Source organism: Schistocerca piceifrons, chromosome X (genome assembly GCF_021461385.2).
Source record: "Schistocerca piceifrons isolate TAMUIC-IGC-003096 chromosome X, iqSchPice1.1, whole genome shotgun sequence".
NCBI lineage: Eukaryota > Metazoa > Arthropoda > Insecta > Orthoptera > Acrididae > Schistocerca > Schistocerca piceifrons.
Window position 1 is genome coordinate 555,682,199 of NC_060149.1, and position 26,038 is coordinate 555,708,236.

The following is a 26,038-nucleotide window of genomic DNA, read 5'->3' on the forward strand; positions in this document are numbered from 1 at the left end:
CGTCCATACTGGTGGATCCATTGGATGGCGTCACTGAGTTCCGTGGAGGAGCAGGTGAGAAAGAGGAGATCGTCCGCATAAGCCCTACAGTGAAAGGTGTGGTCACGCAAAGTGAGGCCCTGCAGTCTAGAGGTAAGTCCAGTGATGAGGGGCTCAAGTGCAATGGCATATAGTAAAGTAGACATAGGGCATCCTTGACGCACAGAGCGGCGTATAGGAATCGGTCCTACAAGCCTCCCATTGACTTGTACCATCGAGACCGCGGGAAGTAGTAACCGGCGAATGGCATCGACAAAAAGCAATGGGAACCCCATACGTGTCGCCACCATGAGGAGGAATGGGTGTCGAACGCGATCAAAGGCACTCGTGAAATCGACGGATACCAGTGCTGCACGAAGGCGACAAACCGACGCCAGTGCAATGAGGTCACGGCATTCCCCTAGGGCTGTTTGTAAGGTGGCCCCACAACCACGTGCAGTCTGCTCAGGTGAAAGGACCGTAGGTAAGACGGTGCGTATGCGCGCTGCTAAGAGGCGTGCATAGATTTTATAGTCTGCATTCAGCAGTGTAAGGGGGCGATATGCAGAGACATGAGACCCTCCCTTCGGTTTAGGCACAGGTAGAAGAATGCCAGTGACGAATTCAGGTGGAATTGGGAAGGACGGAGTAAAGAGTTCCTGAATCATTTCCGTCCAGCGAGGAAGCATTAACGTGTTGAACGCCCAGTAAAACTCCACTGGGAGACCATCTGGTCCGGGTGATTTGTTCTTGGCCCCTTTGTTGATCGCATCTACCACCTCTTCTGCGGTGATTGCAGACATCATGGATGTTGACTCCGCTACGGTGAGGGTCCGATCAGGGGAAGGACGGAGATCATCAGGAATGGGCGTCGCCATCGGTTCATCGTCATAAAATTGGCGATAATGTTCAGGAAAGGCGGACACGACTGCCGCCTGTGTTGTGTGGTGAACACCATCGGAGGTCGTGATGTTGGGGACGAAAAGCCGACGTCGACGACTGTGGTCGGATGCGGCATGGATTGTGGATGGGGTTTCGTCGTGGAGGAGGTCTTGTCGTCGGGAACGCACCACGACACCATGCAGTCGTGTACGTTGAAGAGAGAGGAGACGAGCTTTAGTACGTTGTCGTTGCCTGTGGGTGTCAAGTGATGGAGGGAGCGCATCGAGCTCACGGAGGACGGTGTAGTGAAAATTTGTGGTGTCTCGATGCCATGCTGCTGCTTCCTTGCCACATTATATGAAGGCCTTTCTGATCGCAGGTTTGGCACATTTGAGCCACCAATGGAACGTGGATGTGTACTGCGGAAGGCGTCTTTCGCAAGACGCCCATGTAGTGGCAATACATTGTCGGCAGTGTGGATCATTAAGGAGGGAGGTATTAAGCTTCCAGTAACCTCTGCTGCGCCACACTGACTGAGGTGGCAGAGCCAGGGTGCAAATGACGGCGCAATGGTCCGAAAATGCAAGGGGCCATCGTTCAGCTTGGGCGACTTCATTGCCGAGGTGAGCAGAGACATAAAACCGGTCCAGTCTGCTCGCAGAATGTGCTGTATAATGGGTAAAACCGGGGGTATTGCCATGAATTTTCTCCCAAACGTCCACTAGATGAAAATCTTCGATTAAGGTGAGCAGCGCCGGGCATGGCGAATAACCAGGCACTTGGTCCTGCGGATGGAGGACACAGTTGAAATCGCCTCCCATGATCATAGCGTCCAGAAAACAGGGGCGCCACGTCATGTCCGAAGAAAGTGGACCGCTGCCGACGGTTCGTGGAGCCAGACGGAGCGTAGATATTGATGACGCGCGTGTCGAAGATGGTAACAGCCATGCCTCTTCCACAGGGAAGGATTGTCGTGTCTGTGAGTGGGATTCCTTCGCGTATGTAGAAAGCCACTCCACGCCCTGATTGATCACATGTGGACGTGTATGAGTCGTAGCCGTAGACTGGCGGTAGTGTGGCAACGCGTACTTCCTGAAGAAGGGCGACGTCGACGTCGGAGGCCCGAAGCATGTCACATAGGAGTTGCAGCTTGGGTGCAGTGCCGATCTGTTGATGTTCAGTGTGGCAAACCGGTATGTTTGTTTCAGTGGTGGTGGACGCGCATCTACCATCACCAAGGGAAGTAAGAGGAGGGCACCGACAGGAAGTCCCGTCCCATCAGCTGCAATGCCTCGCTTTTGATGTTAACAGGCAGCCTCGTCCGGCGGAGGCAAGTCATCCGGAGGAGGGGGCGTACCTTCCTCAATGTCGTCGGCCCATGCTCCTGTGCCGTGGGTCTGTCCAATGTCCATGGGAATTGCGTCGTGGTGAGAGAGATCTGGAGTTGTCGGCGGGGAGACAGGCGTCTCAACCGGCGCACCGATCGTTACATTGTGCGTGGCGACCTCCATAGTGGTCCCGTCCTGCGAAACGTCTTGTTCATCGTGAAAGTTGTCCGCCGACCTCTGCGTGGAAATGTCGGCTGCTTGGGTGTCGTCTTCGTCGTCGCGGGTGGCAACGCTCTGAGAGCCCGTGGGTGAACGGCGACGGCGTTTGCGCCTACGTGGCGAGCGTTGTTTGCGCACGTGTTCCTCAGTGTCGGACGACGGCAAGGAGGAGCGTCGACCTGGTTCGAAGGCGTCGGTGGGTACAATGAAATTGTCAAACAGGTGTTGTGAAGATGTACTGGTCTCCTCAGCGTCCGGTGCGGGAGCCTGTTCGGCGGCAAGGGTGTCAGGTGGGACGTCTGCACAGTCCGTTGGTGACTGGGACGGTGGGACGTCGCGATCGGAAGGACCGGGCGACGGACTGGACGAAACTGTAGACGTGGCAAGAGCCGCTGCGTAAGTGACCGGTAGGGCGGTCATCGTGGGTGTGACGGACGCTTCCGACAACGGGAGCTGCGCGACACGTCGTTGAATGCAGTCAGACCGTAGGTGACCTTCTTTCCCGCAACCGGAACAGGTCCGAGGTTGGCCGTCGTATATTATAATGGCACGGCAGCCTCCGATACGTAGATAGGAAGGCACGTGTTTTTGCAACTCGATGCGGACCTGTCTAACACCGTTTAAAACTGGTTAGGTCTGAAATTGGACCCATCGTTCGGCAACATGTTCCAGAACGTTGCCATAGGGACGGAGCGCCTCGATGACGACGTCTGCAGGTAGTTCGAACGGCAGTTCGAAGATCCTTATCGTCCGTGTGCCGAGACCTGCGTGACCGACGGTAACGGGTCCGACGTTGCCGTCGGAATGACAGAAGTGCAGTCCACGTTTTGCCTCTTGAAGCACCTTGTCGCATGCCGCATCGTTGATCATTTTGACGTAGACGGTACTGCTAACTGTGGACAAATGGATACCAATTAGATCCGTTGGTGGTATTTTAACTTCATCGCGTATAAATCGTTCTACCTCCAGGGCCTTGGGTCGGGCGAAGTCGGAACAAAAGTTGAAACGTAATGTCGTCTTCCGATAGTTGTGCGCCATGGTGGTCTAGAAGGAAAACGGCACTTACAGCGGCCGAAGTAAACACAAACACACCGTGCGCGCCTCGCCCGCAGCGCTCTGGCGCGTGACCGCCTCGCAGCACTGCCGGCGGCAGACTGAACACTGAGCTAAAGAGGAGTGCCACGTACCTTGAAACACTTTATTCATGTATGAGGCTTCTATAGCTAAAATATACACCAATAAAAGGAAATAATGAAATTCAGTATGCATGGTTTCTAAAGAGCATACCTTAAGAGGTATGAGCTCCAGTTAATCTTTGCTACTGTGGACCACATCTCTTCTACTGAACAAATGCTCTAAGCTCATAAGGTATGCATTTTAGAGCACATGTATGGTGGACGATTTTTTCTTGTTAGGTCCATACTATCCCCCCCCCCTACCCTCAAAAAAAGAATTTGGAAAGCAAAGAGCTAACAGTGGCAGAGGTCCACTGTCAGAGGTATCAGAACGATTTTCGGTTATAAATTTCCACTCTGTCGTTTGCGGACCTGGGTGCCTTACTTCAGAACGATATAGTTACTTTTCTCCGTCATCCCTCAAGCGTTGAAAATAAAACTGGGTGCAAAATCAACGGCTGCAAAGACGCAAGAACTATGCACAGTCAGGCACATGGGAGCACACGTATTCAACAGCTTTCCAGAACATATTAAGTGAATCACATGTAATGTGGTGGAGTTTAAAACAAAGTAAAGATCTTTCTGCCCAATATCTCGTACACCACTGAAAAATATCTTAGCATAAGCTCTTAAAACAATGTTTTGCTTGTGTTACAATAAAATAATAATAATAATAAGTCATTCATTATACTGCATTTATGGAAAATGAACATCCGAGAATTCTTTCGACGTCCTAGGCATCTCTACGTGGCATACGATTAACGTAATTTAATGAAATCGTGAAAAATACATTCAACATTTACTTCAGATTCGCCGAAGTCATTACTGCATGCTTTTGACGAAACATATTTTCTACTGATCGTAGCAAAGTGAACTTTGTGTCATGTGTTAGTGAACTTTTTCACAGCCGAGAGCAGCCGTTCAAGGTTCTCAGTTACATACAGCTGGTGAAAGAACGGCGACTTCCTCATAAGCATGGACAGATATGGAACGTGAGCACTTTTGTGAGCGTACTAATAATCTGAGCTATTTTGTTTTGCTTGATAACTCGAGTACAACTGTGCGGTAAATTTGCAACAAAAACACTTTTATTTGACAGTCAGAAAACGCTTGACGAAAACTGTCTCTCGGTTGGTTGTTTGAAGGCGTCAACGGATTTAAAAATGTGATGTACGAATGTTTGCGCTAAGTACAAATTCGGTGGCCGTAAGTTACGGAAAGGACTCTCCCATTTCAAGACTGCCGTGTATGATGCCCAAATGTTGCAGCTGGCACGGATTTGGACACGTATATGAGCAGTATGTTACATACTATTGTATAGTGAACATGGCAGTTGGTCGAGAGTTAGCAAATTTTCAATGTTGTATGACAATCGTTTCAAGACTCATGGGTCATAGCATATCGGCGATTACACAAGAACCCGGGTCAACAGTGCCTACGGGTAGATCTTTAGCATCTCGAGAACAACGTTTCGACACGAGTAAACTGCCACACAAGACGAAAACAAGTGTTTTCCACATGGATGTCACACGTAGCTCTCGTTTGAAGTTTTCTGAACATCTTTAATTTTTTAAAGCTACTACAATTTTTCATTGGGCCAGTTGAGCCTGTGATAGAATGCTCGCCTGACCTGTGGGTGATCCAAAGCGATTCCCGGCTGATACAGATTTTTAAACAAAGGTTCACGTCCTATAAGCTTTTCCGTAAGTCGTAAAATATATAAAGATGAAAAAAGTCAAATATTTTTTAATGTAAATAACCTCGGTTGACAATTTTTTTAATGAGTAATAAAGAATTTATATTTGCAGTGAAAACGGGAATTTTGTGTTCGATATGTAATTAGCATGAGAAGACGAGAAGTTTTCAAAAAAATAATTAGTTATTTGGTAATTAACAGATATCTGATGAATTTTTTATTTAAATGAAGTGGGTATTAGAACTAAAACAAAAAATAAGGAAAAAACAAGACTCGAACCTGTGATCGAACGATTATCAGTCCCGACCGATACCGACTTTTTCCCTTCTTTATGTATTTTATACTTCAGGAAAATTTCGTAGAATATGCATCTTTATTTATAAACTTGCATCAGCTGGATATCGAACCCAGATCCACCCACGCGTGAGGAGAACAGTCTACCACAACAGTCTTCGAATTAAGGCACCATGGAGGTTTATCGTTGTTCAACACAAACACGTTATTTAGTGACAGCCTCAGGTACACGTTGTTACTCTTAAGTACTTTTATGAGAGGTACGATATTTGTCTTCTGAATCCAGGCTTTTCTCAAACAGTGGCTCTAACTTACTCTGTTGTACCAGTGAAATACCTCGTGAATGTTCTTCATTCGTTTATATTATTCTTCATTCGGGTTACTTCTGAATTTAGATTCTGTAAATTTCAGCTAAGACATTGTTTGTTCACATTCATAGATAGTGCAAAATACAGGTGACAAACCTTGTGCCAGGTCTTTGACCTGGGTGTAGTTTTCTCCCAGAAGAAACTAATAAAACTGAACAAGCCTTCCTCTTCAAAGTCTGTCCTTCATGGTGCCACCAGTTTGCATATCAATGATGTCCATTGGCAGTGCTACCTGTACATGTTGCACATCACAAGGAAAGGAGTTCTGGAAAATTAGGAGCTCCTTGTAATGAGAATTTAAGTAGAAGAAACATGGAAAATAATTCTTTCTCCAGATAACCAAGAAATTCCATTGAAAACAGGAGAGGAAATCTTGAACCATTTTCGCGCTTCAACTACTAACAATTGGAAAAGAGAAAATTTTCTTGTCGGACGTTTATTCACTTTATTAAAATGGAGTGCAACATCAACAAAAAAAGGTATTTTGCATAGACATTCTTGTCATACAGGACTTTCAAAGGATTGTTTTTCTTATTCAGAGATATTTCAGAATCTGTTCTCAACGAAAAGAAGCCTACCAGTATTTAACCCAAGTTCACTTTCGTGTCTATGAGAGATCACTTGAAAGAGAAATATCTATTCTAGAAAAGAACCTAGCAAGGAAATGAGAACTGTTAGTTCTTCAGTAACTTCGAAGTCTGTGTTAATACCTTTAAAAAAGAATAGGATTTGAGTGGGATCAGAGTTTTCTATAGATTCGTCCGGCGCTATTCATTACCAAGAGAACTTAGAAAATTAGGTGCCTTTTCTTGTAAATGATTTGATCAATTACACTGAATGGCTAGACTTGTTTGACGATTTCAAGGGTACGTATGAATGCAAGGTCTCGCGGCGATATGAGTTAATAAAATCTTCTAGGGCTTCCAGCAGCGTCAGGTGATCAAAATCCCACGAGCTTTCGACCGAGCTCTCCTCGGCCATTGTCAAATGGTAAATGACTGCCGTGTCACCTTAACTTCACCATCATGTAGCCGCGTTGCTGGCTGCGAAGTCACTGGTGCTCTATTCCTCGCCGAATGTGGTAATATTTTCTTCCTGCGTCCGTCGCGCCTGCTTCAGCCTCCCGATGGCCGGGTCCCAGGCTGTGCTGAGCTGCAAACCGCCATCCCTGTTGGTGGTGTTTTCAGATATTTTTATTTCTGCCGCTTCTTTTATGACGCTATTCCAAAATTCCTTCGTTCTCATAATGAACGGAGACATCAAGGAAGGGCGACGACATCTTTATCATCTGGCCCCACGGACGTGAGAAACTGTGACAATTCTTAGAACACCTGAACGGCATTCACGACAACATTAAGTTTACCACGGAAGTAGAGACATATGGCGCATTGCCCTTCCCTGACGTCCTCGTTATCCGGAACCTACACACCCGGATCGGTATCCACACGCTCTTAGCAACCAGCATCCGGCACAAATACGTGGCGTTCTCGCCACTGTTGTTCACGGTGCTAAAGTCGCCTCAGACGCTGAAAATCTGCCACTAGAACTAAGCCACATCCAAAAAGTCTTCCTGGGAAGCGGCTACAATCACCGCCAGGTATCACAGACTATTTCTAGTGAGACACACACGAAAAAGACGACCTAAGAAGAGAACAAGACACTTGTGTTTTTGTCCTTCTGGGGCACAACGTCAAGAAAGGTCAGCCAGCTGCTAAAGAGACGCAACATCTCAAAATTGTTCAGGGCCCTAGTAAAAATACTACAGCTCATGAGGTCTGTGAAGGATGATCTAGCGCTTTGAACGTCTGGAGAATACAAGATATATCGTCAGTGTGGCTGCTCCTACGTTGGCCAAATTGTATACACTGAGGAGCAATGACGGATGAAGCAGCTGTATCAGAACCCGTTGTAGAAAATCGGCACCGAATGCTATTCGACAAATCATCTGTTATTGTAAGGACGAAGGGATTTTGGGATAGCGTCATAAAAGAAGCGGCAGAAATAAAAATATCTGAAAACACCATCAGCAGGGACGGCGGCTTGCAGTTCAGCACTGTCTGGAACCCGACAATAGCGAGGTTGAAGCTGGTGAGACCGACATAGGACGAAAACGTTACCACATTTGGTAAAGAGCAGAGCACCAGTGACGTCACAGCCAGCCGCGCGGCTATATAACGGCGAGGTCGCGGCGACATTCGGAGTCGAATGAGCGATGCCACGGAAGACAGTCTGCAATACGCGCGCGTCCCAGGCAGCCGCTTTGGCCGCGCAGGTGCTGGTCGATCGCCGTTCGGCAGTACTTGCCCGTCGGCGGCGGCCCTATCTGCCACTCCGTTCATGACGATCCCGGTAATAGGAGGACGGACACCCGAGCACGACGACCCAGGCAATGGCTGCGGGACAACCGTGAATGACGACACCGGCTAGGCGGACAACGGAATACGACGACACGGTACGCTCAGGCGTCGCTACAGACGTAAACAACGGTGGGCCCAGAGCCCGGCCACGGCCGGTAAGCCCGCGTCCTCGAAGGCAAAGGTCGACGTCTGGAACGAGGAACAGCTCTGCGGTTAGGACCGTTGCGTTAGGAACGCACACTTCGCGCTTTATCAACATCGCACCCAAAGAAGTGGACTGTGACCAACCGATCACCAATGAAGATAGATGACGGAGGGACAAACTGGCACGCGACACGGCCGCCAGACGGGGTCAGCTAACACCAGAACGTGACGCACTCAGCACTCCAGGAGAGGACAAATCACAAGAATCGGCCTCAGAATCCGATTCGGATGTTTACCAGCAGCGAGAACACGAAGGTGACGTTCAACTCACCAGTAGCAAACGAGCAGGAAGGAGAGTAAAGAACGCTCAAAAACTTACCGAAGCCACCAAGATACAACCACCAATTCTGGCTTCAAACCAATTCACCCCGGTACAACCAGAGGATTAGCAAATGGCAAATGGATGTCACACCTGCACCTGGAACTGAAGAGGCGCGTCCCGCCATCGTACCAAGCACTTCGCAGGACGTCAACAAGTCGCCGGCTAAAATACCACCCATTACCTTTCAGTACACGGCGAAATATCTATCAGTGACCGTTGAACTGGAGAAACATGTGGTCGGCCCAATTAAAGCGATTCACAAGGCGAAACTACGAAGTACCATTTTGACACAGTGTCTGATCAACGAATAGGACTTCCTTCTTGCGGAAAGCGGAAATCCCCTTCTGTACACGCCAACAACCTTCAGGGAAGACACTTCAAGTTGTAGTCAAATACTTACCAGCTAAAATACCAGGGGAAGAACTAGAAAAAGAATTCTGCGCCATTGGATTTCAGACTGAATCAGTGCATCAATTCAAATAACGCGATGGAAAGGCCGTCAAACTAATTCCACAGCCAGTTAATTGCGTCACGCTACCGGCTGGGCCAACCAGTGAATCCATTTATGATATGAAACACTTTAGGGACACCAAGATCCACACGAAGGACCACCACAATGTAAATGCTGTCAGCGTTACTTTCATACAGCGAATTATTGCAACTTATCAGCGTGATGAGTGAAGTGTACTGGACACCACCTATCGAAGGACTGCCATAAGATGTAGACCCAGAAATCAAAATGCGTCAATTGTGAAGGCGAACATCCCGTCACGTGGAAAGGATGCCCCACTATCCAGCAAGCACTAAGGACATACACGGCGCAAGGCCAGTCTGCACGACTCCGAAATCTACAACCAGCCAATACTTCTGCTCCACCACGGCTCAAAAACGCCAGGGTGACGCCCCTACTTCCACTCAGGCCGCCTCCGACTTCTCAGATCGCAAGGAGATATTCTCAAGTATCACGGGCTTCCCGGCAATACTCCCGCAGAAGAACATCCTCCCACCATTCAAGAAACGTTTCAACAGTTGAAATGTACATCAGACATTGTTTCCAAACTACACACCGTCTTCAACGCGCCTCTGAAAGCGTCCCGTAGGCAATCACGGAGAGATGACCTCATATTTTGTATCTACAATGCCAATGGAGTTGTGGTATCGATAGCAACGATGCCACGGCATAGTTTCAAAGGTTGGCACTACTACGACAGACAGCGACGACAGCGCCCTCTAGCCGGTGCTGTGGAGAGCTCTACGAGCGTCGCTACAGATTCTCCCCATTTCATCAGTTGCGGACAGCCAGGAAACATCGCTTCACCTTAGTTTGTTATTGAGACTTTGCATCAGTTATGATGGCGCCACAATGTCGCACCTACGTGTCATCACCTAACGTTATGTAATATGTTTGCATATGTTTATACACTAGTAAAGGTGCTTTAACTGTATTTGCAGTACCGACGTGTATTACCTTTTCCTGCTCCTACACACGCGCCGCCTTCCAGGCGGGATACAAAAGGAGTGTTACCTAGGAAGCCAGAACTGGAAGACTTTATCACGAGATTCAAGGTCGATATATTTTTTCTGACAGAAACACATCTTCGGCCTACGCAACAATTCAATTTTGATTACGTTTCTTCACTTCTACGCGATATCTCATTCGTTCTCAGCCTGTAGTCGCCTGGCTTGTTTAATAACTTACCTCAAATTTAGAAACGGGCGTTTCTTGAAACAACTGTACGGGCTGCGGGTCGAGGTAATCTGTTTCTCGTCTTATGGGGAAGAAGAGAACACAGACTATCTTTTTCTTGGCTGCCCCGATTGACATGAAATTGCAGCAGTCCTCTTATACAAACGTGTGAAATGGCTTTGTTAGCAACGCAGGGGCGCAGAACGTAGGACGCGCTCTTCAGATATACTGCAGTTGTAGACCTTCACATCTAACACAAATTCAGTATTTACCTTGTGTTTAAAAACCTGCCGGAAAAGTAATGATCTTTAACAAATCAATCAAATTTGCACCTTTTTTCAAAGAATAATCTGGCTGCACGGCACTATCTAAACGCCAATAAATAAAATAAAAATATGCTCATAGGCTTTTTTTTATTATTGTTTTTACGAATGTCGACGGTTTCAACAATCATCGCATTTCCCTCGCCTTCTTCAAATAAAATGACGAAATAAAAGTGGGAGTACGTTGCTTCGGGAGACAGTTTTTACGTCAATTATAGCTCAAGACACAAAAGCATGTTAAAAGCCATTAACAACTGTCGTAAATATGGCCCTTTGTTACGTCGAAAATGCTTGTGAAAGGTCAACATCAGATTTTTTCTATCGGAGAACTTGAAGCTTCAAAGATACTAGTAAATCGCAAGCTTCCATAGAAACTAAATCTGACAGTATCGCAGAGTGCGTCTTCCATACATGAGACGAGTTACATACGAATAAACCTGGTAATGGTTCGTTTTCCTACTGGTCGAATTTCCCCACATTTCCCCTCCAGTGAAATTCCAATGTATTTTCGTAGCAGCGAAATTAGTAGAGCACCAGCCACTGGCAAGATTCGCTCCAAATGCGTTATTTATATTTCCAAAACTGTCAGGAAACTTGACTAATAGTGAGACACGGCAAGTGCCATTTTCATTCTTCATGATGAGAAGCTACTTGATGACTCCTAACGTTCTGGCAGCCGTAGCCACAACAGTGTTAGAATTCCTATGTCTCAGCGAAATAACAACAAACACCTTGAAAATGGTTTCCCACAAACAGCCTCACGTTACACCAAACACAAAAGTCTTGCACATTTTATTATCTAACTTATACGTAAAACTGAATTGTTACAATGAGTATTGACGATGCTTTACAGTAAAGCAGGCTCGTCTTGTCTTCTTAGAGATGTAGGTGTTTGCAGAAACATCCTTCAAAACATATTCTACGTTTCCTTCTTTTGTTTCAGGTCGCTGGTGATCGGCTCCCTTGCCGTGGTAAGTAAAACGCCGTACAACCATCAGTTGGAAAGGAACAGTTACTCTCATTGACAATTGCTTTTAATTAGTTTCAGAGTGATAAAATCATTTATCATGTTCCTTTTAAGAAGTTAAAGGCTAAGATCTTTTTTATGTTGCTATTGGCAATTAATACAAGATTACAGTCAGGGAGCAGAAGGGGCGGGAAAGTGAAGAATCATGCAGAACACATAGAGAATATTCTAAGAACATTGTTAGCGGTCCGCAGCTCGTGGTCGTGCGGTAGCGTTCTCGCTTCTCGCGCCCGGGTTCCCGGGTTCGATTCCCGGCGGGGTCAGGGATTTTCTCTGCCTCGTGATGACTGGGTGTTGTGTGCTGTCCTTAGATTAGTTAGGTTTAAGTAGCTCTAAGGGACTGATGACCATAGATGTTAAGTCCCATAGTGCTCAGAGCCATTTGAACCATTGCTAGCGAACATGCGATTATGTTTTGCGTGAAACTGTTAGGTGAAAAAAAAAAAAAAACGGTTGCCACGATTAATATTGGGAAAAGTAAATCCCGTAATGCTTGTCTCAATGGAGATATACTGCGTCTTGAGCGGCAGAGTGGTGCGGCTACCTGCACTGTGCCAGGGGGTCTGCGTCGGCGCCGACTGTACTGGGCTGCCCCAGGCGGCTGCCTGCCCGCCGGCAACAGGTCAAAAAAACAATTAGTTTTGTCCTAACAGATACACTGATTATTGGTTTTAGGTATCTTTAGAGACCTCAGCCATTCTGGGCGTTCATAAAAGTGACAGCAATATATATACCCTCCTCATTATTTGTGACTGCCGTTCAGGCAGCGAATCTGCGAAAATAATGGAGCGAACTGGAGTGTTCATTTCATCTTGTGTGGCTCCGGAAAATATATTCAGAATACCAAGGTAATTTTAGCTAGGCAAACCCACAATTAAAACAGTGCAATTATATCATTTTCAAACTGAAGGATGAGGCAAGCTTCATTGAAAAGTTATTGTTTTTGTCTTGAAATTTATCTCAAGCAAATTAATGCGTTCTATTTTGCAAGAGTAAAGAATTCACGTGTGTAATTAACATAAATTTCTCTGAATGAAACCATTAGAAATATATAGGGTGCTGCAGGGTACCGTCGGCACAGAATATGTGACCTATTGTTTGAATATAACGGGTGGTTATAATTAAAGCGCAGCTATTTACAGAAGTCTGTTGTGGGCTACAATTATCGTATGGCAGCGAAACGTGGTAGATATTTTAATGAATTGATACGGAACCGATTTACGGTGGAAGGAAAGCAGTGGTGTCACCGCCAGACACCACACTTGCTAGGTGGTAGCCTTTAAATCGGCCGCGGTCCGTTAGTATACGTCGGATCCGCGTGTCGCCACCATCAGTGATTGCAGACCGAGCGCCGCCACACGGCAGGTCTAGAGAGACTTCCTAGCACTCGCCCCAGTTGTACAACCGACTTTGCTAGCGATGGTTCACTGACAAAATACGCTCTCATTTGCCGAGACGATAGTTAGCATAGTCTTCAGCTACGTCATTTGCTACGACCTAGCAAGGCGCCATGTTCAGTTACTATTGATATTGAGAATAATGTACAGTCAAGAGCGATGTTCACCAGTTGTGGATTAAAGTTAAGTATTCCACCAGCTACGTCCGTTTTTCTAAGTTCTAATTTCCTTGTCCTGTTCCAGACCTCACGCCAGCCTGCGTGAGCTAAAACGCGTGCCTCTCGGCTTCCTCTAGTAACCCGGTGTTGGCTCTCCTGCCAACCCACAACAGTTCCAATTCTGGCCAGCAGGTGCAAATGTGGCGCTGTGAATGAGAAAGTCATAATTTTGATTTTATTATTAACCGCAGATTACACAATTTGTTCAGTATGAGTGCTTAAGACGTCGACAAGATGCTATACAACAAGAGATCTGCACCTGGTGGCCAAAATCGGAGCTAATTCTTTTCCAGTGTAAAACGGTTACGCATTAACACATAGCATATCTACCAAGTTTCAGTGCCTTACGGTAATTACAGCGCAAACTGGACCTTCGTGAACAGCTGCACTTTAATTATTACCACCGACAAACGGCTAAAACGGTCATCTAGTCACGGTTAAAGGTTGCCCATGTAATGGCTTCCAGGGACAACAAAAATTTGATTTTCAGGATTTCACATAGTTATTGACTGAGTTTAAAATTTTAAAATCCTGTCTTAATTTATTCATTAACAGGTATAATCTTACGTTAATGGTTTAACACAGTAAGTAAAGTATTAAATCTACACATGTTGTTGGAGCGATATAACATTGTAATTTATAATATTAGAAGTCAAGATCGCTTGATGTGAAATAGTTCATTTCATTACCAGTTTCGACAATAACTAGCTGTCATCCTCAGATTCTCAGATCTCCCAGAAATATAAGGATACATCGGTTATATTATATTAATGTTATTATAATTGTAGCGTGTCCTCAGTTTATCGACAAGACTGACGTGTAGTTATACTTCTGGGAGATCTGAGAATCTGAGGATGACAGCTAGTTACTGTCGAAACCGCTCATTAAATAAACTACTTCACACCAAGCAAGCTTGGTTTGTAATATTTAAGTATTAAAGTTAGTAACTGAGTACATATCTTGAGCGAGCGTTAAGTTATGAGGCGCACCCTGACTGCAGATTTGTACGTCAATCTGGTGATTCGACCTGTAGTGCTGACATTCATCAACAATATTCCAGGGGTTGTTTTCCAACAGGATAACGCTCGCCCTCATACCGCTGTTGTAACCCAACATGCTCTACACAGTGTCGACAAGTTGCCCTGGCCTGCTCGATCACCAGGTCTGTCTCCAATCGAGCACATACGCGACATCGTCGTACAACCCCAGAGTCATCCACAAACAGCATTAAGCTTCGCTATTTGACCATCCAAGTACGACAGACCTGGAACTCATCCCACAAACTGAAATCTGGCACATGTACAACACAATTCATGCACATTTTCATGCTTACATTCAACATTTTGGCGGCTACAACGGTTATTAATTTACCAGCATTTCACATTTGTAATTGCTCATCTCGCGCTTACATGAATCTGTGCCCTTGCAATATTAATCACTTCAGTATGTTACTTAGACAAGTGTATTCCCGATATGTCGTTACTCTACATTAATTTTTTTATTGTTGCGATTTATTTTTTGTCTGTATAAATATGACTTAATACAAAACAATAAATGTGTCTTTAAAATGTCCTTCTATTGTTTTTAATTTAGATAATTGTGTTAAAGGTAAATAAATAATAACCTTATAGGAGCATTAAAATGTAAGGGTTTTCATGTTTCATTGTCGTACTATCTCAGAAAGAGTATATGTCAAAATACTCATTACACGAAGATGTAATACAAAAAGGACATTTGTTTACCACAAAACTCCATCAACCGTACGTACTTCTGTACCACAAGTGCTTACGGCTCTTCGAGAAAAACTTCTGGCAGTGCTTCTACCCTCCCCAGATGAGATAGACTGAGAAGGGAGAGCTGAAGAGTTTTAGACTCGATTGGGTTTTCCTAACCGCGTTGCACCCATTTATGATATGCATATGAGATTAATAGCATCCGCATATACCGAAAGTCTATTGTTCGACTACAAGAGATATTTTGGTTGTCCTTATCGCTATGGTTGATGCCAATTGCTGGTCTTTGGTTATAAATATGGGTTCGCGTGGTACAGAAAGTGAGCTGGAGTATTTAGAAAGCCTGAAAATGGGAATTCTAGTACAAAATGAAACTGTTTGCTTTCCCACAACACTTCCTAGGTCCAAGTATTTTGTTGCCACGTGTGATAGTAGGTGATGAAGCCTTTAGGCTAAGCGAAGTTGTCTTGAAACCACACTGCAAAAAGCAAGTCTTTGTAAGATGCAAGAAAGCGAACATTTAATTACCATGTGAGCAGAGCGAGCAGAGTTTCAGGAAAGGCTTTCGGAATAATATGTGCGACTTTCAGAATTTTCTTGGCTCCCAAAAATATAAAAGCTGAAGCTGCAAATCTGACAAATTTGTGTTGTTGTTGTTTACCGCAATATGCTCAGGGAGGAATATTTTTCTGTTAACTAAAAGAAAACTGATGAGTCAGAAACCACTGAGGAGTTTTCTATGGAAAATATAAATCCTCTAGCGGGTAAAGGCAGTTTTGCTCAATACCTGGAATTTCAAGTGAGTAGCCCGTTCACAGACTATATCAATAGTACAACATAGGTTTGCAGTCGCACTTTGAAAAGGCGACGAATCGTACTTTACTTACCAACTACTGTTACTACAGTTCTTATGGGCCTATACTCGTGGATTTTACTAATTATGGTAATAACGTTCTAATAATTTACACTGAGGTGATAAAAGTCAAGGGCTAGAGATGCAAACTTATACAGATCTCGTACACGTGGTATAAAAGGGCAGCGCATTGGCGAAGCTGTCATTTGTACTCAGATGATTCATGTGAAAAGGTTTCTGACGTCATTGCGGCAGCACGACGGTATATGACGGACTCTGAACGGGGAACGTTATCTGGAACTAGACGCATGGGACATTCAGTTTCGGAACTTGTTAGGCAATTCAATATTCCGAGATCCACAGTAGTAAGAGAGAGAGGAGAACACCAAATTTCAGGCTTCACCTCTCACCACGTACAACGCAGTGGTCCGCAGTGTTCACTTATGGACCGCGAGTAGCGATGTCTGCGTAGAGTTTCCAGTACTAAAAGACAAGCAACACTGCGTTAAATAACCACAGAAATCAATGAGGGACGTACGACGAGGCAGGCCGGAGTGGCCGTGCGGTTCTAGGCGCTACAGTCTGGAACCGAGCGATCGCTCTGGTCGCGGGTTCGAATCCTGCCTCGGGCATGGATGTGTGTGATGTCCTTAGGTTAGTTAGGTTTAATTAGTTCTAAGTTAAGTCGCATAGTGCTCAGAGGCATTTGAACCATTTGAACGTACGACGAACGTATCCGTTACGACAGTGTGGTGAAATTCGGCGTTAATGGGCTATGGGAGCAGACAGCCGACGCGAGTGACTTTGCTAACAGTGCGAAATCGCCAGCAGGGCCTCTCCTGGGCTTTCGGCCATATCGGTTGGATCCTAGATGAGTTCCAAAACCGTGGACTGGTCATATTTCATATAGAGCTGATGATAGGGTTCGAGTTTGGCGCAGACCACACGAAGCCACGGAAGCAAGTTGTGAACAAGACGGTGTGCAAGAAGGTGGTGGCTCCACAGTGGTGTGGGCTGTGTTTACATGGAAAGGACTGAGTCCTCTGGCCCAACTGAACCAATCATTGACTGGAAATGGTTATGTTCGGCTACCTGAATGCCATTTGCAGCCATTCGTGGACTTCATGTTCCCAAACAACGATGGAATTTTTATGGATGAGAATACCCCATTTTACCAGGCCACAATTGTTCGCCATTGGTTTGAAGAATATTCTGGAGAATTCGATGGAATGATGTGGCCACCCAGATCCCCCGACATCAGTCCTATCGAACATTTGTGGGACATAATCGTGAGGTCAGTTAGTGCACAAAATGCTGCACCAGCAATGCTTTCGCATTTATGAACGGATGTATAAGCAACATGGTTCAAATGACTCTGAGCACTATGGGACTCAACTGCTGAGGTCATTAGTCCCCTAGAACTTAGAACTAGTGAAACCTAACTAACCTAAGGACATCACAAACATCCATGCCCGAGGCAGGATTTGAACCTGCGACCGTAGCGGTCTTGCGGTTCCAGACTGCAGCGCCGTTAACCGCACGACCACTTCGGCCGGCATAAACAATGATGTGTCGACAGAAGTGCCGACACAGTGTGGTTTGAGGAGATCGATATGCACGCTATAAGCTCACGCAGGATGGCGTGAGGTCTGAAACAGGATACGTAATGAATGCTATAAAGAAAAGTACGTAGCTTCTGGAATACTTAACTTTAATCCATCATTTGTATACATCGTTCTTGATGAGACATGCTTCATGCGATAACTATCAATTGCCATGGCGCCTTGCTAGGTCGTAGCCATTGACTTAGCTGAAGGCTATTCTAACTATCTGCTCTGCAAATGAGCGAGGCTTCGTCAGTGTGCATCGCTAGCTAAGTCGTCCGTACAACTGGGGCGAGTGCTAGTTAGTCTCTCGAGACCTGCCGTGTGGTGGCGCTCGGTCTGCGATCACTGACAGTGGCGACACGCGGGTCCGACATGTACTAATGGACCGCGGCCGATTTAAAGCTACCACCTAGCAAGTGTGGTGTCTGGCGGTGACACCACAAACAACATGGCTCAGTATTTCTGCAGGGGACTTCCAACGACTTGTTGGGTCCATGCCACGTCGAGTTCTGGATTACGGTGGGCAAAAGAAGGTTCTATACGATATTAAGGGGTGTGCAATGACTTTTGTCACGTTAGTCTACTTAAATATTGATAATAATGCTGTATTTTGAATTTGATGTAAATACTGTACCACAATGTAGTACAATAGCGCGTTATTAAAATGTAGATTCATCATGTCCCTTACACAGACATTGCGTCCATTAACAGTTCATCTTCCTTAGCACTGGAAAGCACCTGTAGTCTCTCAGCACAGTTCACAGCCATTTCACGCACGAACGTTACCTGAACTGCAGGAACTGCTTCACTGGGGCCTACAAAGCATTAGACTCGTCCAGAGACAGCTGGCCTGCCACGCCTGCGCCTGACGTAAAACACTGGCGCACTACTCATTATGGTCTGTCGGGAAACATCTTCACTGTTCCGTCGTTGCCTAGGGGATGACGCACCGCGCCGGGTGCATTACGTACTACTCGGAGCAAAATTCCTGCTTCTCGGAAAACCCGACTTAACGACGCGGCTGACGAGTCGTTAGACTGCAGGCCTCCTTCCCTTCGGGTTCGACAGCACATTAGCGCGGCACGGCTGTGTGTTTTGCGCTCCTTTTCACATGCCGACCACAACCGCCCGTGCCGGCTATTGGTCAGCGCACTTATAATTATTATTTGTTCTTGTGCTCCCAGCCGCTTGTTAGCCGCGTTAATGACTGGTGAATAAATTAGATGATGGCTGGGAACCTCTAATCAGGGCTCGCGCGGTGGGCGGTGGGCCGACAGCCGCTTATTTAGGCGCGCCCGGAGGTCCGGACTTCGCTGCCCGCGACACGCAATTAACCTCACCTGCCGCCTTTTGTTTCAATAAAATTATGGATGCGACTTCGAATATCCGGAACTCCGTCACTCGCCAGGAATTTCTAATAGTGCCTCAGCACGCCGTTTCATTAAGCTACCAATCGATGCTTCCCACATTTGCAGGGTATGGGCAAACTAGCGCAAATTCCTTGTTCCTGGGAAGTTATTCTCTTCCCAGATACTACTGCTTGACGGGTATTTGTCATGATATCACATTGATACTGTGCAGTATACTGTATTATATGCTATCAGTACGTATCTGTTTCTTAGCACAGTGTGTTCAGTTTGGTATTAGAATAACGGCAACCCTCACAACCTTCCGTAGAATCGACTAATACCGACACACGTAACAGCCGCACGGTTAGGAAAAGATTAGACGTAGTGCAGTTATTTAGATTAAGATGTACGACGAGGGAATGGAAAGACACCAGTCTTCCCTAAACAGCTATGGAACAATGAAGTGGTGAAGAGCACAAATAATTTTGTAACATGGAGATGCGGCTAAGTTTCTTTGTTTTGTTGGTGGTGCATTTATACCAACTTCATTTCGTTTCATCGCACACATTATACATTAAATTGTTTTCTTTCGCCACAGATTTTGTACAACATTGGATTGTTAATACAATGTCACATAAATTACAACAAATAAAAAACTAAAAAAATACTCCAGCCTTAATGCGATGAACGCAAGTTGCAATATTGTTTAATAATTTCTTTGGTTGTCGCCTCGATCGTTTTTCATTTCATTTTACGCCTGAAGTGCTACTGTCATTGTACTCGCACACGCGAAAGGTATTTAGACTGATTCAGTCGCGATAAGAGTAACGATATGGCAGTACTATAACTATTGCTATTAGTACCTGTGGTGTCACCGCCAGACACCACACTTGCCAGGTGGTAGCCTTTAAATCGGCCGCGGTCCGCTAGTATACGTCGGACCCGCGTGTCACCACTGTCAGTGATAGCAGACCGAGCGCCACCACACGGCAGGTCCAGAGAGACGTCCTGGCACTCGCCCCAGTTGTACATCGGACTTTGCTAGCGAAGCTACACTGACCAGTACGCTCTCATTTACCGAGACGACAGTTAGCATAGCCTTCAGCTAAGTCATTGGCTACGACCTAGCAAGGCGCCATTACCAGTGTATAGTGAAATGGAGATTATATCTGTACAAGAGCGATGTACACCGATTATGGATTAAAGTTAAGTATTACAAGATTTTCATACTTTATTGCAATTCTCAAGACATTGTCCTGTTCCAGACCTCACGCCAATCTGCGTGAGCTTAACGCGTGCCTTTCGGCTTCCTCTCATTGTGACTTGGCTGTCTTGCTAAGTCACAACATTTTTGACGACGAAGATTTAACGGTCGTATTGCTCTAATTTACTTGTGTCATGGCTTCGCCACAATCTCCAGATGTACTGTCCGAATTTTATCGCTTGCAGAATCAGCAGACGCAGGCCTTACTGGATGCCCTTGGACAGCTCGTCCAGGGTCAACGTGCAATGCAAACCGATGCGGCAGCCGCCGCTCCACCGCTACCGCAGCCACAACACGCAGTTGCACCACCTCTTCGTCCATTTGATGCGGCACTGGAAAGCTGGACGGGGTGGTCACGCCAATTTGGATTCCATCTCGCCGCCTACAGAATTCAGGGTAATGAGCGGCAGCCTCACTTATTATCGTGTGTCGGCGTCCAGACGTACCATGTGATAGTGAAATTGTTTCCCCGACACGACGTAGCAACTCTGTCCTACGAAGAAATTTTGTCTGCATTAGATGCATATTTCAAGGAATCAGTCAATGTAGTTGCAAAAAGGTATACGTTCTTTTGTACAAAACGTACGGCCAGTCAAACTAATCGGGAGTGGGTTGCAACTTTGCAAGGCCTTACTAGGGATTGTGCTTTTGCGTGTGAATGTGGACTCCCTTGTTCAGATGCTATGGTGCGTGATGCAATTGCACAGAATGTTTCTGATGTTCGTATACGGGAGCAAATTTTGAAACTAGTCAATCCCTCCCTTCAACAAGTGATAGACATATTGGATAGGCAAGACACACTTGACTTTGCTCAGGAATCATTTGCACCTTCGCCTGTCGTGTGTCACATTAACCGGCCCGCCGGGCGAGCTGCACGGAACAGTAAACAGCCCTCGCGCTCGTCCGCGCAGCTGCCGCCAAGCTCTCAAACACGGGTCCCGCGGCAGCAAGCAAATGCAGTGCTAAAATCATGCGTGCGGTGTGCAACCAGACATTCACGTGAGAATTGCCCGTCACGCCACGCTATTTGCTTTTTCTGTAATAAAAAAGGACATGTTCAGAGTGTTTGCCAGAAAAAGCTTAGATCGGACACTAAAAACCATTCCAGGCCCTTTGCTTCACGCCGGAATCGGAATCGAACCAAGAATACTCAGGCTCGTGAACCTTCGCCCATGGAAATTCATGTAATTAATACCACTCCGCCCAGTGCCCCTCTCTCTAACAGTGACTGTGTTCGTCCCACAAATAGTGTGCGTCGACATCGCAGGAAATCCTGTCACGTAGCAAGTGATCCTGTACCGGTGTCTGTTCACGTTGCACGAGACAGTCACTCTTGTCGTCAGCAGGACAATAAACTTTTTGTAGATTTGGACATTCATGGCACCGTGATACCATTCCAGCTCGATACCGGAGCTGCAGTTTCACTAATCAATCACGACACGTACCAACAACTGGGCACACCTCCGTTGCGTGCTGCAAATGTTAAGTTAAATAGCTCTTCCGGTCAGAATATCCCTGTGTTAGGACAGTGCAGCCTTCTTGCAACATATAAGGGACAAACAAAACTTGTGTCATTTTACGTACTTCTTTCTTCTTCTGCAGTGAACTTGTTTGGTTTAGATTCATTTAAGTTGTTTAACTTGTCTATAGTCAATCAGGTCCTATCAGTGAACCAGACTGTGCCTTCAGCCAGTGTTTCTCGTCTATGTGAAGAGTTTGCAGACATTTTTGCACCGGGCCTTGGTTGCGCTAAGAACTATAACGCACATTTGGAACTGAAAGTATACGTGCAACCGAAATTTTTCAGAGCGCGCAATGTTCCCCACGCATTGCGTGATGAGGTCGCAAGAACATTAAATGATTTGGAATCACAAGGTGTGATTGAATGTGTGCAGGCTTCTCTCTGGACATCACCCTCAGTAATTTTGCCAAAAACTTCCGGAAAATTGAGACTGTGTGGACTTCAAGGCAACAGTGAATCTACAACTAGTGATTGCAACTTTTCCTTTACCCCGCCCGGAAGATCTTTTTGACAAACTGTGCCCGGGTAAATATTTTTCGAAGTTGGACCTAGCAGATGCGTACTTGCAAATACCAGTGGACGACGAATCCCAGCGCGTCTTGGTGGTTAACACGCATCTTGGTTTGTACCAATTCAAAAGACTGCCATTCGGGTGTGCATCCGCCCCTGCATTGTTTCAGCAATATCTGCAAACTGTTTGTGCCTCAGTCCCTACTGCAGCAACTATCTGGACGATATTGTGATTTCCGGAAAGACGGAAGAAGAACATTTAGCCAATCTCAGAACATTATTTCAGGTCTTGCGACAAAATGGTCTTCGCTTGCGGAAGGACAAATGTGTGTTTTTTGCTCGTGATTTGCCATATTTGGGACATGTAATCAATGCCCAAGGCATACATCCTAGTCCAGAGCACCTCCGTGCCATACAAGACTTGCCTTCGCCGCAGAATTTGAAGCAGCTACAGAGTGTGCTGGGTAAAATAAATTACTACCATCGCTATGTGCGCAATGCCTCCTCCATTTCAGCTCCGCTTCATCGCTTACGCTGTAAAGGTGTTCCGTTTGTCTGGACGACGGAATGCGAACGCGCCTTTCGCCAGTTGAAATCGGCGTTGCTTTCAAATACTTGCCTTACGCCATTCGATCCCCAGAAACCCCTTTTGTTGATGGTAGATGCATCTGATTTCGGGATCGGTGCTATGCTTGCGCACAAAGATGGATCGCATGATCGCCCTATTGCCTTTGCGTCCAAATTGCTCTCGTCTGCGCAAAGACATTATTCACAGATTGAGAAAGAAGCTTTGGCTCTCATATTTGGTGTTACTAAGTTTCATGATTTCTTGTATGGTCGTCACAGACCACAAACCTTTGACGTCACTTTTTCATCCGAACAAGCCTGCACCTCCACGTACAGCGCAGAAATTCATTCGCTGGTCTATTTTCCTCTCGCAGTACCGCTATGATATCTTGTATCGGTCCACTGCTAAGCACGGAAACGCCGATGCGTTGTCCCGTTTGCCTGTTGCTGAGGATCGAGCATTCGATTCTTCCGAATTTGCTTGCATGTTCATTGATTCGGAAACCGATGACGTGGTCGAATCGTTTCCGATTGATTTTCGTCATGTAGCTACAGCCACAGCTGCTGACCCTGTCCTTGCTACCGTTTTGCGTTTTGTTGCTACTCAATGGCCCTTGTCAAAGTCACGGATCGGGGATCCGTTGGTTCGCCGAGTTTTTGCTCACAGGGAGAGACTGTTTGTACGACTTGGTGTTTTGCTGTTGCGTTCTGATAATGATCAGTCCAGGGTCGTGGTTCCACGTTCGTTACAGTGCTCTGTCTTACGGCTTCTCCACCAAGGAGATTGGGGTGTAGTACGAACTAAACAACTTGCTCGTCAGCACTGTACTTGGTTCGGAATCGATGCTGCGATTACGAAAATGTGCTCTTCTTGCTTGGCGTGTGCCGAACAACAATCCGCACCGCCGCGGAAATTCTTTGCATGGCCGAAAGCCACTTCCCCTTGGCAACGCTTGCACATCGATTTTGCTGGTCCATTCTGGAATGCTCGATGGTTGATTGTTGTCGATTCCTTCAGTAATTTTCCTTTTGTTGTCAGGATGTCTTCCACGACGTCTTCAGCCACCATCCAAGCGTTATCCGCTATCTTTTGTATTGAAGGTCTTCCACAGACTATTGTTTCCGACAATGGCCCACAATTCATGTCCGCAGAATTTCAGTCATTCTGCAAGGCCAATGGTATTCAACATCTGACATCCGCGCCGTTTTCGCCTCAGTCAAACGGTGCTGCTGAACGTTTGGTCCGGACTTTCAAGTCACAGATGTTGAAGTTGAAAGAGTCGCATTCTCGGGAGGACGCGTTATTGCTCTTGTTGTCCTCGTATCGCTCTCAGCCCCGAGATGATCGCTCGCCGGCTGAGTTGCTCCACGGTCGCCCTCATCGAACCTTGATGTCTTTGCTACATCCGCCGCATCAGGTTCCTGTGCAGCGGCAGCCACCTGCTTTTGCTCCAGGCGACGTTGTATACTATCGCAACTATCGAGGTTCACGGCGTTGGCTCGCAGGGCGCATTCTTCGCTGCCTCGGCCGCGCTATGTATCTGGTTTTGGGGGCCTCTGGTGAGGTGCGTCGGCATCTCAATCAGCTGCGCCTCTGTCGTCGCACGGGTTCTGCCGCTCCCCATCTGCTTTCAGCGACGGTGCCGTCCAGTCAGCGCCCTGGGGACCCATCTACTGGCTCGCCTCATCCCCAGGTGTTACCGACGCTGCCTTCCATTTTGCCCCATGGCGACGCGCCGCTGCCGCCGCCGCCGCCGCCTGTTCTCCCGCCGGCGACGCCCGCAGTGGACGCTTCGCTGCAGCCGCCAAGCGCCTCCCTGGGTCACGCGCCGCCGATCGCTTCCCGTGACCAGCTGTCCTCCGCCTTGGAACTCTTGCCGGCTCCGGACCAGATGTCGTCTTCGCCCGTCGGCTGCCCCGCCCCGATGGAGGTCGACTCTTCGGCCCCCCCTGTCTCTTTACGGGCGCATACACCGCATGTTGGCGTGCACCCTGGACTAGGTTTTCAGGCGTTTCCTAGCTCCCCTCGGACCGAATGGCCGGGTGCGGGTGGCACAGCCTCGCCTGTTGTTAGGCTCCCCACCTCGTCGCATACGTCAACATGGGGTCCTCCCCACGGCGGGCGGAAGCCTTATAACACAACCGTACGCCGATTTGCGGGGGAGGAACGTGGTGTCAACGCCAGGTGGTAGCCCTTAAATCAGCCGCGGTCCGCTAGTATACGTCTCGGACCCGCGTGTCACCACTGTCAGTGATAGCAGACCGAGCGCCACCACACGGCAGGTCTAGAGAGTCGTCCTGGCACTCGCCCCAGTTGTACAGCGGACTTTGCTAGCGAAGCTACACTGACCAATACGCTCTCATTTGCCGAGACGATAGTTAGCATAGCCTTTAGCTAAGTCATTGGCTACGACCTAGCAAGGCGCCATTACCAGTGTATAGTGAAATGGAGATTACATCTGTACAAGAGCGAAGTACACCGATTACGGATTAAAGTTAAGTATTACAAGATTTTCGTACTTTATTGCAATTCTCAAGACATTGGCCTGTTCCAGACCTCACGCCAATCTGCGTGATCTTTAACGCGTGCCTTTCGGCTTCCTCTCATTGTGACTTGGCTGTCTTGCTAAGTCACAACAGTACCATTATTAATGAGTTATCACACAGACGTAAAGCTAATAGAAATTTTTAGAAACGTAGATGAATCTTGCGCCAGTTGTTCGAATGCTCACAGTTATGTGTTTCGTTTTTCTAAATATTTGCTAATAAACACTACTCTTCGTCTCATACCCTACAAAAATCAATCTCTGTTTTCAACTAGCATGCGTATTTGGAGGAGAGAAATAGCATTCCACACGATAGGTCTGTCATCATAATTTGTAGGCTCTATGAGAAGTTCCCTTCCGTATCCACTTCTTGCTGTTGATCGCTTCACTCTTCACGTCACAACGACTGTTATTAAGATTTTTTCCCGAAATGTTAAGTCTGCTGCCGTGTTTTCTTTTCTTCTAAATCTGTTTTAAAAATTCTGTCATACTTTCTCAATACTTACCCATCAAGCTTCTTTTCGTGTATTCAGTTACATACAATAATAGCCTTTATTCTCAAGCTCCTCTCA